Source organism: Cynara cardunculus (assembly GCF_001531365.2).
Source record: "Cynara cardunculus var. scolymus isolate 2C chromosome LG 5, CcrdV1, whole genome shotgun sequence".
NCBI lineage: Eukaryota > Viridiplantae > Streptophyta > Magnoliopsida > Asterales > Asteraceae > Cynara > Cynara cardunculus.
Window position 1 is genome coordinate 4094827 of NC_037532.1, and position 14837 is coordinate 4109663.

A 14837-nucleotide genomic window follows, 5' to 3' on the forward strand; every position below is an offset into this window, starting at 1 on the left:
ACCGGAGGACGGTGGCCGGAGAGAGAAGAGAGGAGGGAGGAAAGTTCTAAAATACCAAAAATATCCTTGCATTAAAATTTTAATTCAAGATTGCCAAAATTATAATTTTCCTAATTTATCTATTGATTTGTGGTTAATATTGGTTCTCACAGTTACCACAAACTAATTAGTTCTCATTTGATTAAGCCCATATATATATATATATAGAGAGAGAGAGAGAGAGTAATTGTTAGCAAGGAATTTTTGGGATCCTTACCAAAATAACCAACTAAAATTAACAAATTACACTTTTAATCCCTTTTTAAAAAAAAATCACAAAATGGCCTTGGTTACCCTATTAACACCTTTAGGTACATATAGGGACCATTTTGCAATAATGAAAATTACAATCGAGCTATTTGACTATTTTCCAGATTGGATTAGAACGTCAGACTGCTTAAACCGCCAAAAACAATTTGGTTTGACTTGGTTCGACCGATTTAAAGGTCCAATGGTTTGTTTGAAAACCCCTAATAAATCAAAGTAAAATTTATTAATTCTTTAAATTTATTAATTTTTGAAATTAAGATTAAACATTGATTAATAATTTTTTATTGAGTCATATTAAATTTCCAACATGATAAATAATCTTAACAAAGTAAAAAATATATTAAATAAAACCAAAAATCCTGTTTTTTATCTCAACAATTTGTATTATATATTAGATTTGTATTTGATTTATATATGTATATATAATTTTATAGGATTGGGTTTCGATGATAAACGTAAGAAGAAATATCCACATTTGAATCAATCCTAACTGAATTTCAATATTAACGAGGTGCACCGACATGCACCAAATCAATTCTTTTCTAAAGTATAATTCATAGATTAAAAGTGATCAAGGGCTCAAATCTTTGCTTACACCTTTTACCATGACTTCCCTTCTTACATGATTTTTCGCCTAATTATGTATAATGGGCTGTTTGACAATTGCTGAATGGTTTAGTACATAATGATTAAGAGACTATCATGATATAGTACGAGATGAAATATAATTGTTTGATAATTGTTTACGATGAATTAGGGTGTTGAATGGTTAAGAGAGACCCATGATACAAAATCATTCAGAGGGTTTTAGAACCATTAAGAGACAGTTTTTTTTTTTTTTTGCCAAACAAGATTTACCTCTTAATGATTTAGATGCTGCCTCTTAATGTAATTATTAAGAGGTAAACAAACAACCGCTAAGTTAAATATAAAAAATTTCACCTATTTACCAAAAAATGGTTAATTAATGTAAGATGAACAAAAAATGTGGATCATTAATTCAACTTGAACATTTCAACTCAGTTATTTGATCAGTCTATTTTATCATCTTTAATATAAACAGTATAAAAATAGTTATACATAGAGACATCTGATATTTCAAAATCTTGATTGATCATTAGTACATACTATTTGTGTCCTCATTAAATATGGCCTCCTTTTTGGATCGGTGCGAGTGAGGGTCTGGGATTGAGGAAGATGTAATATGGACAACTGTTACGTCCATAATTAATAAAATTAAACGTGTATACATACATATACATATATAAATCAAATATGTATATGTAATCCTTCACATTAATATCATATAAACAACGACAACTTGCATAATGTCAACCATATATAATGGAGTGATAACGAAAACATATGATAATCTCTTTCCAACCATATTATAAAGCATTTGATAAAAACTCTTAAAAATCATTTTTTTTATGCATTTAGTATCGCGCATTAATGCATATTACTTAAAATTTAAGATTACAAATAAATTGTCCATAAGTACAACTTATTAAAGCTTCATTTTAAATTCGTATAACTAACTGCAGATAAACACAATCAAATACATGTTAAACATCTTATTTTAAATATGAAAAATCAAAATATAATTAGGATAATTATTGAGTTATAACAGAATCATTATCTTTATAAAAAATTTATTGTTAAACCAAAAATAAATCACTTCACCATTGACCTAAATTAAATTATAAAAAATTGAATTAAAGAAATTAAAAAAAAAAAACGATTTTAAATGGTTAATTTAATATTAATATCAATATATTTTTTCAATTTTTTATGATGTTTTCAAATTTATTTTATTCAAAAATAAAAATATTATATTTCTCAAAACCATATAAACCATATTATACCAATAAATACAAAAAATAAAACGAAACATTAAAATGAAGATATATCTCGCTATATTGTGCGTGTACCTTTCTAGTTATATTATAAAGTATGTAACCCATATTTCTAAAATCTCTTAAAATTCAAGTTTACAATCTATGGTTTCGTTCATACAACTGGTTAAAGTTTCAGATATGAATTTCGTAATATTAACTGATAATCAACTAATAAACATGTTCAAATACAAAAAATGTGAAATTATATTAAGTTTTCGTTATCGATATATAACAAAATTTTATGTCACACCCTATTACAAGGGTACATGGTTAGTTAAAATATTACATGGAGTGAACATGCGTTAAGTTGGATTGGTTTGTTTGAAGGTATTTGAACAACTCAAACCAATATCTATAATTTAAAATTATTCAGGTCGGATTTTTGTTCACCTCTTATATTACATATATTACTTCTAAAAATGTGATTAATATGGCATTTACAACCATTTGAACTTTTGATTATATGAATGTAAAATATAATTATAGTTCACTTTTGAAAATAAAATAAAATAAAATAGTGAATTAGTTCGTGTAACGAGATGCAGTCAAGTCGGTTCGTCCCACACCGACCAGAAGAACAACTTTTGGTTGCTTTATATAAGGGAGGTCGGCAGCTAAGATCGTCCCTTCGGGGACATCCGATAAAATTGGAACGATACAGAGAAGATTAGCATGGCCCCTGCGCAAGGATGACACGCACAAATCGAGAAATGGTCCAAATTTTTTTTTCACCAAAAACCCTAATCCCTTTCTTTWTAGATCTGATTTCTGCAATGGTGGTCGATTCGCCGGATGAAGTTGTCGCCCTCTGTTGAAAGAGCTACAATTCGTTTTTTCGATTTCTGATTGATAAAATACTATTVGAACGGCCATGAATCGATTTCCAAGAGGTATACATCAAATCTTCAAAAGCTAGGTTTTATCTATGTGTTCGCATATGAGCAGATTTATGATTGTGTTTGAAACTTCGATTTCCTTGTTTATTTGTCTATACAGTTTGCACTTAAGTACACTGCTAGTTCATGTTTCTCAATATTTTGTACTAAAATTGTGGTTTTTGAGTATGTTTTGTCTAGGAAACTGCAAGTTATGATCATGTCAATTTTGTGAATTTAATGCTGTTATTATATTTGTGAGGGGATCCTGATTAATTTACTAGGCCTAGTTGATCACAAATTACCAGTTCTGTTTACTAAAAATAATATAATGAGATTGATGCTTAATGCTATGGTTCTGGTCGTTAGATGAACATCCAATTCTTCAATTGATAAATCATGGCAGTGATGAAAAAACATGTGATTTTCGAACCACCACCCTTAAAATGAACTTCTTTTTAAACATTTGTGGAGTTAGGATGTCTCCATTGCACGATAAATCACTGCATTCTTATGCCGGAACCTGTTAGGAATTCCTTTTATGCGTTATATCTTTATTGAATATGACTTCGTGTCGTTATATGTTTTAGAGACTGATGATGAGGAGATGATCCACGTTATAATGCATACTTGCACAAGCTGAAAACTTCGTTTGAGTCTCACGATCTCACCAATTGCTATTCAGTCATGTCTTTCTCATATGTGTTCCATGTATGTCACTACAATAAAATCGGGTTTATACGACGTGAAAATGTCTAAATGTCCTAATAGAATGATTCTATAAGACTTGAGTTTATAAGCCAAAACAATTGAACATCCTTGGTGTAAAAGTGTTGCAATAAGTTTATAGAATGCTATAACAAGTTCTTTAATCCCTTTTCTTTTGGACCTGATTTCTGCAATGGCGGTCTGTTAATATGTTCCTTATGCCATGGTTCGCAAGCTGTAATTCGTTTTTCCCCTGATTGGTCATCTTCTTCTCTTTCAACTAGGGCTAATTGATGAAATACCAGTGGAGCGGCCATGGGCAGATTTTGAGAAGGTATACATCAAACCTTCCTTCGCTGAAAGCTACGTTGAATCTATGTGTTCACATTCACATATGATGAGATATTTGATTGTGTTTGAACTTCAATTCTTACGTTATATGTCTATACTTTGCACTTTAATTAGGGAATTCTGAACATGTTGTATGAACCAGATTGCAAATTATGGGGTTGCTGTAATGAATCTGGTCTTATTTGCCATGGCCAAGTCTCAAATTATGATGTTTAAGATGGTTTGTTACAGAAAAGTGTAGTAACGATGACCATTCTAAGCAATGGCTCTGATAACGAGTTGAATACTAACACAAGTCATCATTACAAGATGTGAAAGCCATGGAGCTTCATCTTACTGCTGATTTCTTCAAGCATTTTTGGCAAGTAAGGGTGATCTCTGCTTCCTTTTCCATCTTTTTGGCCTGTGCATATTTGTCCTCAGTGGCAGACCCAGGATTTTTGCTGGGCGGATGCATATTTCAGAAGGATGAAAGGCTGACAAAGATCTTTAATTCTTCTCCCATTTTGACATCTTGCATTTCTCATATAAATCATATTTACCTGTGTGTGCTTAGGGGTTGTTCACTAAATACTTACCGGCTAAGCGCTTACTGATATCACTTACCTTACCGGTTGACCATGACAAGGACCAAGAGTCTTATCTGGTAAGTTAGAGAAAAGACTCTTACCCGGTAAGCGCTTACTGGAATGCTTACCAACAGTACATTTTGATGGCCGATGATGTTACACAACAAGGTAAGCAAGAGTGATTTCTTTTCCCTGTAAGTGTTTGGTAAACGGCCCCTTAGTAGTTTTGATCATTTTATCAAAAATTTATTACTTAGGGATGTGCAATCGGTATGGATGGGATGAAGGGATTACAGAGCCTGAGGTCCGGATAGGGAGCTAGTGGATAGGTTTTTAGAGTCAATCGATAGTCGGAGGTATGTGTGTTTTTCCTTACATTCTCTATGTTTCAATGTGCCTTGCATTCTTTATGGTTGGGTGTATCTTATTTTTTTTTCTTTCTTCCATTTCTGTTGCTTACTTTTTTAACTAGTCTTAGGGCTTGTTTGTTAGCAGCTTAATGTAATTCATAGCTTATTCTGTCAACTATACATGACTGTTTGGTAGCTGCATAATGATATAGAGAAACCCAGTGAGTATATATAATGTACAATTATAGATCCCATGCTGAAAACTTGTAAAAAATTTACATTATTGATTTTTTTGTTCATGGGAAACTTTTGTTGATATAATGATGTGATTATATAAAACTTCAGTTATTAAGTATTGTAATCGATATATTTGTGTTTGAACTATGTTTTTTGTGTTACTCTTGTACAAATGCAACAATTAAAATTTAGGTAATTAATATTTTAGCATTATATGTGATTTAAACGTAAAATTGGCATTTATATACATAATATATCAGAACATTACATAAAAAGTTAAAATTTATAGACGGGGAAAAGTCCCCGATTCCCCAATGGGGATGTGGATGGGTATGAAATCTTATTCCTGGCCAGGGATGAGAAAGCGGGGATGCGGATTGGGATTGCGATCCCCGATACCCCGACCCTGTTGCCATCTCTAGTTAGGACGTCTTCATTGCTCCAACACTTGTGGGCTTTGCAAGGGATAGGGACCAGGGATGGAAATTTCTTAGATTCTTCTTGATTTTGGTCATGACAGGGTGCAAGATTTTTGCATTTTGGCTTCAAGATTCTTCTTGCTTACTGTAACTATAAATATTTTGTTTGTTCTGCTCATTAATCATCTGGTTTAAATGTTCTCCAATAATTTCCCCAAGTGGGTTTTCTTCCGTTTATATAAATTTGATGTAAATGTTCGAAAACATTGCTTTCTTTTGTAGTTCCTGTTCACAATTTTATACGGTTTCGGACCAAAGTGGATTTCATCCCTAAAACTGATGAAGGTAAGCATTTACTTTGAATGTACCTTTGTGATTGATTTGATTCTACTCCTGCAACTGCATATCTGCAATGTGATACTTGGTGAGGCATATTTTTTTATTAGATGGACAGAAATGCAAGATCAAATAAGTAATCTTGTAAACCCTTTGGCCTCTGCCGTGTAGCTTAGTTGGCAAAGGAGCGGGGTGACTTTCCCAAATACAAGACAGATCCCGGGTTCAATCCCGGCCCCCCTTCTAGCCTCAGCCGCTGAGTGAGCCAAACAATGCCCCCTCACATTGGTGTCTTTGGAGGCGGGTTCTGTGTGGGGCCGGTTGGAGTTGCCAGTAATCAACTTTTTACCCAAATCTTGTAAACCCTTTGTATGTGTTCAAGTAGGGGATAAATCAAATGAGAAACATAGAAAAGTTATAAACCCTAGAAAACTGATCTAAAAATATTTTTTTGCATGATTTTTTCCATCAAAAGCTAGGTATTATTTTACATATATTTGTTTCATAATATAAGAGTTTCAAATGTATTTGTTTCACCAAAAAAAAGTGTCACATGTATTTTCTTTCACAATGTGAACACAAACATATGTAAAACAGTATCTTAAATCATAGCGTTTGATGAAAAAAAATCATGTAAAAAGTATTTTTATATCGGTTCTCACAGGTTTGTAACCCTTTTGTGGTTCTCATTTGATTATCGTTCTGTTCAAGTATGTGTATCATGCCATCATTTGATTAGAATGGGATAGCCAAACTAGGCTTCAAAAGGGCATGGCATATACATGCCCTTCCATCCCACAAAACATATGCCTTTCTTTGAGTATATAATATGAAAAATAGTCGCACATATTTTTCATCTTCTGGTGAGGTTTGAACCCTTGACATCCTGGTAAGCTAGGTACCGTTGGACTTAATGACCCTTTGGTAGCTTTTACTTCGATTATTCATGTCCAAATTATGTTTATTATACGTCTTGTTCCTTTGAATACACGACTTTTTCTGACCATGACCATCCTTTTACCATCCTTTTCACCAAGGCGGATGCTTTTGCAAAGAAGCTTGGTTATTATGAACCACTTCAAGATGGACTACTTACGCTTCGGGTACTTTTCTTCTTTCCTTTTATTTTTTATGGTGTAATTGATCTCTAACTACATCATCCAAGGGGCTCGTCCCATCGGGTTTGAGTTTTCTCTGGGTCACTGATGGTTCTTTCTGGCTGTCATCTACAGGGTTTATAAAATTAGTCGATATGCACTCAAGCTGGCCCAGACATCCACGATCTTACAAAAAGTAGGCTTATGGCCACGCTATTCTCAACCGTTGTTGCACATGGATTGTCTATCATTGGCCACTGTCAACAGACCTAGGTGGCGGTGCTTCATCGAACTTTAAACGAATAGTGCAAACCAATTCTTCAAATTATAACTATTTTTACACATGTTGATACAATCATATGATGTTCATGTGTATTTATTATAAGAGTAACTTACGATTTTCGTTATTCATATTGTATAATAAACAAACAACAATATAGATTATTTCATATACAGGACTTGGGTTAGTTGTATGTATCATTGTATTAAATCAAAGGTTGGTTACCAAAGAATAATCATGCCATCAATATCATATAAATACCAACATTTTAATAAGGTTTCATATATTACTTGGTAAGTGCTTATCGGATAAATTTTCTTATCTGATGAGCATGAGAAGGACCAAGAATCTTACCGGGTAAGAGCAATAAAAAGGATGGAAAATCTTATCCGGTAAGTAAGGATGCCGACTCTTACCCAGATAAGCACTTATCCAATAACTTGTTGCATTCGATATGTTTTGATGTACTAAAATCTTACTTATCAAAATAAATTATAATGTTGAATCCTATCGGTAAGCACTTACCCGATAAACATATAGGTAAACGGCCCCTAAATATCTAAAGCTTTTATAATTATAATATTATAATAAAATAAATGAAATTAATGATAAAAAATAATATAAATATTTTCACATAACATGAAATAAATTATTTGTTTAATAATATGTTGATTTAATTAACAAATATTCGTTTTTTATTTGATTGCTTAATATATGAAATAAGAGACGATGGGATTCGTTGGCGTTGGTCGTTTCGTCCCACACTGACCAGAAGAGCAACTTCCCACTGCTTTATATGGAGGAGGTTGGCAGCTAAGATCGTCCCTTCGGGGACATCCGATAAAATTGGAACGATACAGAGAAGATTAGCATGGCCCCTGCGCAAGGATGACACGCACAAATCGAGAAATGGTCCAAATTTTTTTTTTTCACCAAAAACCCTAATCCCTTTCTTTTTAGATCTGATTTCTGCAATGGTGGTCGATTCGCCGGATGAAGTTGTTGCCCTCTGTTGAAAGAGCTACAATTCGTTTTTTCGACTTCTGATTGATAAAATACTATTGGAACGGCCATGAATCGATTTCCAAGAGGTATACATCAAACCTTCAAAAGCTAGGTTTTATCTATGTGTTCGCATATGAGCAGATTTATGATTGTGTTTGAAACCTTTGTTTATTTGTCTATACAGTTTGCACTTAGATTGGTATATGTTGAAGAATGTTTATATAGTAAGCTGCTAGTTCATGTTTCTCAATATTTTGTACTAAAATTGTGGTATTTCAGTATGTTTTATCTAGTAAACTGCAAGTTATGATATTGTCAAAAGCTGTTAATAGAGTTTGKGAGGTTATCTTAATGAACCTTGCCAATTTATGATGTTTTGTGACCAAAAAAGGCAGTAACATTGATGATTATATGCTATTGTTCTGATCCTTAGTTAAAATATCCTATACATCGATGATATGATTGATATATCGATGATAATGATGCAAAAGATATAGTTTTCATACAATTTCTGTTTGCATATCTGCAAGGAGGACTTGAATTGAACTATAGAAGCTGCACAAATTCTTGCCCAAAGCAATTTCTTGAGTTCGGCCATCGCATCTTGTATTGTAAGAATTTTGCATTTCCATTTTTTACCTCATATTTACTACTTATTGTTGCTTCAAGATTCTTCTTGCGTACCATAACTATATACATTTCGTATGTTTTGATCTTAATATCGTCTGGTTTGGTTCATTACCGTTTGTTTTTCTTGCTTTGCATTTTCTTTGTTTTGGGGGTGGTGTTGGTGCTTGAGAATGCTTTATCTATTAGACTGCAAGCTATGATCATGTTAATTTGTGAATTTAAAGCTGTTATTGAATTTGTGAGAGGATCCTRATGAATCTGATTAATTTATTAGGCACAGGCAGAGTTGATGAAAACTTGCGAGTTATGTTTACCAAAAATATAGTGAGATTGACATGGTTCTAACCATTAGTTGAATATCCAACTCTTCRATTGATAAACCAATGGCACCAAGGAAAAAACATGAGACTTTTGAACCTTAAAATGAACTTTTTTTGGGTTAGGATGTCTTCAGACTTGCTTTGGACTACAAGTTGGTTTGATTCTTTACATTTTGTTCTTCTTGCTATGAGTTACCCCTGTTTTTTTTGTTTGTTTTTTTTCTGGTTGGGGGGGGAGGGGATTGTTGATTTCATAGTCTTTTAATTTGGTTGAATTGGTTCTCTTATAGGCAAATGTTGTTTGGCAAATTTATTAATGTCTCTGATCGTCTAAAAGCTGTTAGATTGATAGCCAGAAGAATGATTGAATGGCCACCAAACTACTCCATTCTAGTTTTTTTTCTAAATCACTGCATTCTTAAAACCAGAAACTGTTAGAAATCCTTTTTGTGCGTTATATTTTTATTGAACGTAACTTCATGTCATAATATGTTTCAGGGACTGATGATGAGGATATGATCTACTTGTATAATACATGCTTGCAGAAGCTGATGAAATCCTTTATCTCACCCCACTTGCTATAGACAAGGTCAGTCATCTCTTCTTATATGTGTTCTAAGTATACCATGTATGTCACTACAATAAAATCAGGTTTATAGGATGCCAAAAATATCTAAATGTTCTAATAGAATGCTTCATAACACATAAGTTTATAGGACCAAACAATTATGCATCCTATGTAAAAGTGTTGCAATAAGTTCATTTGATGTTTTTGGTGTTTTATAAACCCGGTTTTGTTGTAGTGGGTGTAGTAGTTTGTGCCATCATGTATTTGTGAATGACATAAATCTACATTGTTTTCTTTACATCTTATTTGTATTGCCGAATACAAATTATTATCACCGTCTAACTTCTTCATAATCCGTAACTAGAAAGTTATATTGGTTCATGTTAAACAAAACTATTGGAGTCCTATGTTAGCTAGAATTGGATCATTTCTCCTTATTGGAACCGTCCTTACCTCTTCAACGGCTCTTTTCTTGGGGAGTAATCTAATGGGGTTTCACATTTTTCCTTAATGTATGTTGGAAACCTCTCTTCTCTCTTTATAAACTCGTTTGGACAATAATTTAATGGGGTCCAACATAATCTCACAGAAACCAATTTTTATATGCTCTCTAGATGGTTTTTTGATTCTTGATATTTTTTTGGTTTGAAAACATGACTATAAAATTGGTCTTCTGAAATTCTTCCACAAGTATCTCGTCACAATTGGTGTTTTTTGTGCTTGAACCTTTTGGATTGCTCAACTAACAGATTGTTTTCATGTTTCTTAGAGGGTGTGGACTAATTGCACCCATATTTGCTAAATACACCCCTACCTGTAAACTTTTTCCTCACACACACCAAATTTAAGACCTACTTTTTACATAATGTATGAATTAACTTGATTCTGACATTAAAATGGGTGCAATAGCAGTACCCTACTTCTTAGAACTTATTTGTTCTTAGAAGGGTGCTTTTGGGAGATCCAATGGGGAATTACATGCGATGAATGTCCAACAATTCGCTGCTGCTGCTGCTGCTGCAGCCTCGTCGCGAATCAGATGTTACAAGCAGCCCCGAATCAACACGAAGCAGATGTATTGGGAGGCAAATTTGTTTTAGGATGGGTTCATGCCCAATTTTGGCCTTGTATAGAAATAGATAGGGTATAAAGGATGTGTTCGTGTAATTTATCTTCTATTAAGGTTGAAATAGTTGTTTTATTTTATGTTATTCAAACTATTTGTTTATAACACTTACTAAAAAATGTGCAACATTATACAAAGATTTTTAATCATTCTGTTCCAAATCATTGATTATTTAGTTACCAAATGGTCTATTGGTTTATTTGTCTGTCCACATTCACTCAGGTCTATTTGTTAGCAGCTTAATAAGCTTATGAGATTCAGTGCTTATTTGGTCAGTTATGCATGATTGTTTGGTAATGGCTTAATGATATAGAAAGTGGTTTATTCAACCAAGTTTGGTAGTGGCTTCATGAAAGTGGTATTTATTGTTTGGTAGTGGCTTAATGAAAGCCAAATTTTTTCTAAACTTATCCCTCCAAATTTTAAAAACATGTTTCTTCCATTTATGAAGAAAAAAAAAACCTTCAAACAAAAAATTTCTTAATCTATAAATTCAGATTAATCTATATAGACAACTTTATACATACAAATGTTAATGAAAAATCAACCAAACAATAGTCCCTTACACTATGTTTGAGATGCTCTTATACAATAAAATTTGAGAAGGAAAGCCGTGATTGGATTATGATAAATAGAAAAGTAGAATTGTCTTTCTCAAAAGCTAAGATACTAAGGGTGTGTTTGGTATGCAGACTACATGGGACAGGGATAGGACGAGACAAAAAAATAGTCTCATGTTTGGCATGTCATGGACAAAAAAAACATGAGCCAAGGTGAGACTATTTTTAATTTTCATGGGATAAATCTTGATATTTCTTGTTCCACTAAAAAATGTGGAACAACATGGAACTAAAGTTAAAATAACAATATTACCCTTGATATTTCATTCCAATAGAAAAACCTAATTCATCCTATTTGTAGCAATCCCTTTCGAGTGTAAAAGCTATCCTTTATACACATTTTCATAGCTGCTCTCCTCAACGACATTTTCATGACTAAAGTTATTGGTGGCCTCTTTTATATCTTTCAATGGGATTATGTAGTCATCCAATTCTTGGAGGAGCAACATGAAGTTTCAATTTATCAGATAAGTTTGGGAGAGGGAAAAAAATGATTAATTGCAAGTACAATCTAAAGAATAAACCGTGGTTGCAAATGATGAAAGTGAAAGGTGGGTTGAATAGCAGGTCAAAGTGGATAATATTTAAGTGCGATTGTCGGGTTGGCTCGTCAACACCTTTTTGTCATTTTTTTGGATGTATATTTAATGTATTAAACTTGATTACAAAAACTATGTAATTAAAATATATTTTAGTTGATTTGTTGTCATTTTACAATCATTATATGATATAAAATAACATTGAACAACATTCAAAGGTAATATGATCATTTTAACAGTTTTGTCCTATCACGTCCTAGTCGTACCAAATATAGAACAGACAATTAGTCATGTCCCGTCCTGTCTGCGTACCAAACACTACCTAATGGATTTTGAACTATCTTAAATATGTCATCTATAAAATTGAATTACTTACTAAACCTAGGGAATGAACCAAACCTAGAAATTAAAACAACAAAGGAATTTAAAAGCTGAATTGTATCTTTTAATGTTTTTGTAAATAAATGAACTTCAATGAACTCTTTATTTATTAAACCTTATTTTCAATTATATTTATGTAAAAATATATATATTAACGTCTTAGGGGCCGTTTACCAAACGTTTACCTGTATAAGCGCTTACCAAGTAACATTACCTCACCGGATGAATATGGTAAGGACCAAAAATCTTAGCCAGTATGAGCGAGACAATGACCAAGAGTCTTACCCGCTAAGTGAGGGCGACGACTCTTACCACTATAAGCGCTTACCGGGTAAATTGTTGCATACGATGTCGTTTTGGTGGACTAAAATCTTACCGCCAGCTAAATAATAGTGTTAAATTTTACCGGTAAGCACTTATCAGATAAATGTTTGGTAAACGTCCCCTTACTCATGTTGATAAGATTATTTATATTAATTAAAAAAATAGTAAATTTGAGACCAAAGGTGAGGTGTATTATTCTACATTTTTCCCAACAGGCATTTCTTTTTTCCCCGTCGATAAAAATGATGTCAAAAATTGAGACCTAGAAAGAGGAAGGGTCAGTGGTGCGCATTTGGTAAAGTAAGGCTGATAAAAATGGGATTCGTTGGCGTTGGTCGTTTCGTCCCACACTGACCAGAAGAGCAACTTCCCACTGCTTTATATGGCGGAGGTCGGCAGCTAAGATCGTCCCTTCGGGGACATCCGATAAAATTGGAACGATACAGAGAAGATTAGCATGGCCCCTGCGCAAGGATGACACGCACAAATCGAGAAATGGTCCAAATTTTTTTTTTATCCCTTTCTCTTTTCATCTGATTTCTACAATGGTGGTCGAATCGCAGGATAAAATTGTCCCCGTCTGTTGAACGAGCTGTAATTCGTTTTTTCGATTGATCGCCTTCCTCTCAATCAACTAGGGCTCCTAATCGATAAAATACAATTGGAACGGCCATGAATCGATTTCCARGAGGTATACATCAAATCTTCAAAAGCTAGGTTTTATCTATGTGTTCGCATATGAGCAGATTTATGATTGTGCTTGAAACTTCAGTTCCTTTGTTTATTTGTCTATACACTTTGCACTTAAGTACACTGCTAGTTCATGTTTCTCAATATTGATCACAAATTACCAGTTTTATTTACCAAAAATAATATAATCCAAACCAACATAACATTACTTGTTCAAATTCTAAAAAAAAAAAAAACAAATTCCAATATAATTATGGGATAAGCTCTCCATCTTCACAAACCTCCATAACCTAATGAACAGAAAGTTTATCTTCCTTTAAATTCAACTATATTTGCTTGCCTACTTAAATGCTGCATAATCTGAATCTCTCTTCTCATATCCTCTTTATCTTCTTTTGGTTTGCCGAGAATCGTGTTTGATTTGAAAACCCTTTTGAGGCTCGACGGTGGCGGTGGTTTTCTCGCCAGAGTTTGGGTTGCCAGAGGTAGGGATTTGGTGTAGAGTATRTTGGGGAAGAATTTGACAACCCATTTTTTGGTGGATTGATGGAAAACCCAGATGAAATTGGTGAGATTTGGGGAAGAATTTGACAACCCAGATGGAGATTTTGGAGGAGATTTTTTTTGGGGGGGGGGCATGCGATGTGAAGGAATAGATGGAGACGATGAAGGTGACCGGAGATGGAGATGGAGATGGAGACGGTGGAGGTGACAACCGGCGAAGCTGTGGACGGCCGGAGATGGAGACGGTGAAGGTGACCGGAGATGGAGACGGTGAACTCTTGGGCAAAGCTGTGAAGGCAAAGCTGGAAGAGATGAGTGGGAAAGATTGTGAAGGGGACGTGGAAGGAAGGGTAAAGAAGGAAGAAATGATATCTGAATGGTTGAATTAGACGCAAAATGGTTAAGAGGACTGTGTAACCATTAAGAGGATGCTTTTTTTTTTGCCAAACACACTTTACCTCTTACCGATTAAGAGGTTGGCTCTTAATGTCACCGTTAAGAGCCAAACAAACAACACCTAAGGCTGATAAAAATGGGATTCGTTGGCGTTGGTCGTTTCGTCCCACACTGACCAGAAGAGCAACTTCCCACTGCTTTATATGGCGAAGGTCGGCAGCTAAGATCGTCCCTTCGGGGACATCCGATAAAATTGGAACGATACAGAGAAGATTAGCATGGCCCCTGCGCAAGGATGACACGCA

The 14837-nt window shown here is 33.9% G+C and overlaps 3 non-coding genes and 1 pseudogene across 3 annotated transcripts; all 4 read left to right on the top strand.

Annotated features, from left to right (window-relative positions):
• The first annotated feature begins 2829 nt into the window (after positions 1-2829).
• Positions 2830-2932, top strand: LOC112513884. Its single transcript, XR_003069346.1, has one exon. It is a non-coding gene; the product is annotated as a U6 spliceosomal RNA (small nuclear RNA).
• Positions 2933-8250: 5318 nt separating this feature from the next.
• On the top strand, positions 8251-8353 carry LOC112513881. Its single transcript, XR_003069343.1, has one exon. It is a non-coding gene; the product is annotated as a U6 spliceosomal RNA (small nuclear RNA).
• A 4996-nt stretch (positions 8354-13349) lies between these two features.
• LOC112513882 lies at positions 13350-13452 on the top strand. Its single transcript, XR_003069344.1, has one exon. It is a non-coding gene; the product is annotated as a U6 spliceosomal RNA (small nuclear RNA).
• A 1308-nt stretch (positions 13453-14760) lies between these two features.
• Positions 14761-14837, top strand: LOC112513886 (annotated as a pseudogene).